We start from the raw sequence: 5342 nt of genomic DNA, 5'->3' as shown, positions 1-5342 counted from the left end.
ATTTACACTGGACAGATGAGGAAATTATGAGTTTCTGATTTGTTTTAATTATATATTTTTTTATAAATGCTACTTACATGATGAAAGTGTTATGTATAAGGTTGATCTCAGCTGCAAATCATGTCAGCAAATCAAATAGAATTATGAGATGAAGAAGTAAAATTCATCTGAGTGCATACATACTGTATAATTATATCATGAAAGCAAAGTGAAGCTAATTTAGTTTGGTCATCTTTTTTAGGGCAAGTCAAACAAAAACAATTACAACATTTTTCTGTGTAATTACTCTGTAAATATACCCCTTGTTATATGTAGTTACACGTTAAGTATAACATCTAAGGGTCATAAAATGAAGCGAGATTATTTTACCCATTTGTTCTATATAGTTACAGAGTAAGTATAACATCTGCGGCCGAACAATGAAGAGAGACTTTTTTACCCCCTTTTTCTATGTAGTTACAGGGTACAATAAATATACACAAATCGGTATCCTTCACTCTGCAGCATTTATTGTGAAAACAATTTATATTAAACACATATACTATACATGTAAATGAAATGTTCAATAGTGTTAAATAAGAAGGTACAGAGCCTGTGCTCTAGCTATTGTGAATACGTCATGGCTTAAAGTGCTTGCAACCCCTTCAATCTTGTCTAATCCACAATACAGCACTAGCCTCAAACAGCTTATTTCTTTTATAAATATGGTTACCACACAATACAAATATTAAAGACAAAACTATGGATCAATTGATGAAGTTAATTTCATCAAATTCATGTAAATCCAGGAAGTAAATTACTTAATCTGCCCTATGTTGGTCGACTGTGAACAGCAACAGAATAATCATTGTGTTCAGCGGTCAAGGACTGGTACTAATCGTTATATTATTTTAAATAACATTGATGACAACAAAGTGGAACATGGGGTCGGTTTTTTGCAGGTTTATCATATTGCACAAATTGCTGTAATTTAAATGACAATGACATGCATTTTTAAACCAGCACATTCAGACTTCTTTACAATGTTAAAAGTGCTGTCTTCTCAAGCTCAACATGGTCAACTTGTAAAAAACGAGTTTGGCGTATGACGTAGTATTTCTGTGTGTATACACTCCACCAGCGATCTTACAGGTTTCCTATAAAACTGTTTCGTAACAACTTTTCTTAGTCTCTTATTGGACAATTCTCTCAGAAAAGCATGCGGCATGGTCACGCAACAGCGAGGAGAGCAGGAGAAGGAGCATGCACAGACATCACGATCACTTGTGTTCAGGATAGAGAGAGAGAATAGGTTTGCGTGTTTGCTTGTTCACTGCATTTGGGTGATGAATGTTATATAAATGGTGGATATAATGCTGGATTTGGAGATCGGTTGAAACTGATATATGGTACTGTCCCAGCCCTAAAAGATGCCGGATAGAACCGCATGCGGTGAGTAAAACTGATGTCTATGTTCTGTTGGCAATGTTCATTAGTTCAGCCTACCCCTCCCCTCGCACGCGCCATATGATTTATGAAAAAAATCGTAAGTTGTATCTATCTTTTATAAATGAGATTGAACTAAATACTCTTCGAAGATAGGACCTATGCAATACTACTCTATAGGTACTCAAGATTAATATGAGATTGGCAGAAACCATGTGTGTTACGCCCGCTTTAATATATCTGTAAAACTGTATATTTTTAAGAATCGCTATCTGGAGCAGAAATTAAATCATTTTATTTTACCTCAAATGTTGCATGTGTCTTATTCATGCCAGTAGGAGACACAGAAATGACAAGCAAGGTGTTGGAGTTTTTCATATAAATGGCAAAACAAAATATAATATTTTTTAAATTCTATTAAATTTTAGTTTCCTTGAATTAAATGTAATATTTTCATTTCATTTTAGTATTTTAAAGTGAAAAAACCCAAAGAATAAAGATTTACATGTAACCTAATGTTCAGCTTTTTCTTTTAATCATGATGCTAAGGATTTTATCTCACACAGAACGGGAAACTTAGTTAAATAAAGCGGGCAGCCCATAACTTAAAGAACATAAGAACACTCCAGTAAGTAGCCTGGTCTTCCTGTTTACATGGTTTAAATTGAGGTAGAACAAACATATTTACATTAGTTGAAAGTCTGTCCCTGGCTCAGTCAATTTACATGAACACCTGCTGAATATAGAATTACGCTTCATCTTTCGCCTGTTTTTGCACATTTTTTAAATTTCATATGCCAAATAATTAAAACATGACAAGAACCGGTGATTAAGAGTCCAAACTGATTGTAAATGGGTTATAAAGATAAATTAACCCTATCCATGAACTTCAGGCCATACAGCTGTGGTTCTTAAACTTTTTCATTCCGGGACACTTAAAAGGTCAACATTGATTTGACATATTTTACACATGTGGCCAAAAATCGTAAAATCAATCAAATAAAAATGTATTCTAAAGTCAAAACCCTGTTAAATTTGCATACAGACAGCCCAGACTGATATGCAATGCATGCTAATGCTAAATTTATCCTATTACCATACTCTAGGTCATGCATACCACATAATATTAAAATAGTTACCCCTTAGTTTAAATAGTTACCCAATTATTCCCCAAAATGTTGCATAATGTTCCCTTTTACCTACTGATATTCAGCCCACTCTAGAGGTACATTATTTTTACAATTAGTTAATGTAGTGGAGTAGGCGGGTTCAAGACTGGTGAGTACTTGTTAATGAGCGCCAGCTGTGCGCACACTGGTCTCGAATCACGTAGGAGATTGGGAGCATATAAGAGAACGAGTGACCGGACGGTCGAAGAGAGACGACAGGGCCCGAACATGTTTGTGTTTGTATTTATTGTTTTGTTCGCCGGCGGTCGGCTGCGAGGGGCAGCTGGCTGTTATTACTTTATTAAAAGTTGAAATGTCTTCTGGTTCCCGTCTCCTTCCTTCCTTCCTTTTAATGAACCTTACTACAGTTAATTATGTACATGTGCTGTTTATTTAAATAAAGATTTCAGAGTCAAGGATATCAGATTGTGTGTATATTTATTGTTCTTACCCTGTAACTTTGTGGAACAAAAGGGTAACAGTTCCCACTTATATTTGGTTGCAGCCACATTTTAAAAAGTATGTAAAATATTGTTTCCCTATACATGCACAGGTATACTATAATTACCAAAACTTCCACTGTAAATTGAGGTTTACCTACAGCGTTCTTTGTCGACATATCTGGTTGTTACCCCTTTATTACCCGAGCTCAACATATTGTCCCTCTATACCCACAGATAGGTACACTGTAATACCCAGAATTTGTTTTGTTTGTTCGTTTTAATATCTTGCATTTTATTATAGGTAAAACTGTGCTTAATGGCTTTTTGGTGGGTTTAAGAGAAAAGCTGGGCAGCCGTGGAATGATAATCATGTCAACAGGTGTGTTGTTTTCCGGGGCTGTACTCTGCATCATACTGCTTCTTCTCAAGCGTAAGAGAAACTCTAATTTTGTCTTATTTCACCTTGCACTGTATTTACATGAGACTTCTGTAAGATATCAGCATTTAAATAAGTTATTGTTATTTCCACAGAAGTATTTTCGAAAACAAGCTGCCCTAATAAGTTGTTTTCTACATCTTGCGCATTGTTGCATCGGGCTGTGGAGGAACAATAACTCAACACTTCCTTTACCTTTCTGCAGTAATGGATCTAGTTGTATAGTCAACAAATATTTCTATTGAGGAAATGTCATCTGGTACCGAAATGCATTGTTTTACTCTCGTGGTTGGGTACAGACGTGATTGCAGGATGTACTGGTTGGATGGTTTGGTATTAGTCCCACCCCTCCTGCACTGTAATTGGACAGCAGAGTAAAAACATGACTCTGACAAATGATTGTGTTTTTTTCACACAGCTAAACATTTTATACTCTCTATGATTAAGAGCTCAACGTACTCATGAAGTAAACACCAGGAAGTTATTTGTAAGAATGTCAGTAATCAAACAGATCTCATCCCCCGTTGATTCTCGTAGTATTAATTTTCCCAACTATGTCAGTAAATGGATGATGAGATTGGTTTGGTTATGGACATTCTTACAAATATCTTCCTATGTGTTCAGCAGAACAAACACATTTATACAGGTTTGGAACAACCTGAGGGTGAGTAAATGATGAAGAAGAATTTTCTTTTTTTAGTGTACTATACCTTTGAAAGGCTCTTAAATTAAGTGTCATGAATTTTGGTGAGACACGGACAAAGGACCCAAGTGCAGACAGCGGGTAAGGTTAACCTGTAAACTGGCCGAGCCCTTTTTGAGCCTACACATGAAAACATATGTTGGAACTAAAATGGCGGTAACTCATGAATTCTCTGGAATATAGACTACTGGGTGGTCTCGTTTGAAAAAAGAAAAGTAGCTGATTATTGCAACAACAAAAAAATCGCACACACAAAAAAATTTAAAGGTACTTTGTTAGGTTTATGGCAAAAAATAAATAAAATAAGTTTATATTTTTCTTTGTTTAAAAAATACATAAAAAATAAGCGTAGCAAAAGGATAACAAAAAATCTAAGCACACTCTTTATAAAAAAGAATCAATTACTCTCCCTAAATTTTATTTTTTTAAACACCAAACAAATCTGTATTAAAGAGTCTTAGACCTTTCCAAAGATATATAGTTTGTCATGATTCGATTAGCAATTACATGCACAATATTGACGCATACTTAGTTGTCCTGTAAACGGAACGGGTTACAGTTAACAGGCTACGAGAAATAAATATAAATGGTATAATGTGTTTTTAACTGAAACGAGCCTGTATCAAACCTCTTGTGCTTGCGCACCTCCGCAAATGGATGAAACGTTTGTAGTTGATGCGCATGCCGTTGCGATATTATTCAGGCTTTTTTCAGGAATTTTGTTTAATAATAGTAATTAGCGCAAGTCCAGTCAGTCTTTCTTGAGCCATGAAAGATCTCAATTTTTTTTAATCAAATTGTTTGAAAAAGCTCCGTTATTGAAGGAACAGAATGCTATTTTAACATTAAAAAAGCTATTACAACAACAACCAGAAGTTATTTTAAAATCAAACTATATAACACAGCACGGCAGCAAGCCATCTGTACACCTAAACATTGAGGAATGTTGAGGATGTTAAACTGTTATCAGTACCAAGTTTATGAAACAGAAGCTTATTTTTATTACAGAAATATAATCCAGGAAAGTTATTTTTTAAACCAGCTAATTAATATGTAGATATTTGATATTGAAAGATATTTGCGGATGTTTGATTAAACATAGTTTATTGTTTGCTTTATTAACTAGCCAGCTAACTTTACCTTGCAATATAGTTTACTAGGCTAAC

This window comes from Triplophysa dalaica, chromosome 9 (genome assembly GCF_015846415.1).
Source record: "Triplophysa dalaica isolate WHDGS20190420 chromosome 9, ASM1584641v1, whole genome shotgun sequence".
Taxonomy (NCBI): Eukaryota; Metazoa; Chordata; class Actinopteri; order Cypriniformes; family Nemacheilidae; genus Triplophysa; species Triplophysa dalaica.
This window is presented reverse-complemented; position numbering follows the sequence as displayed.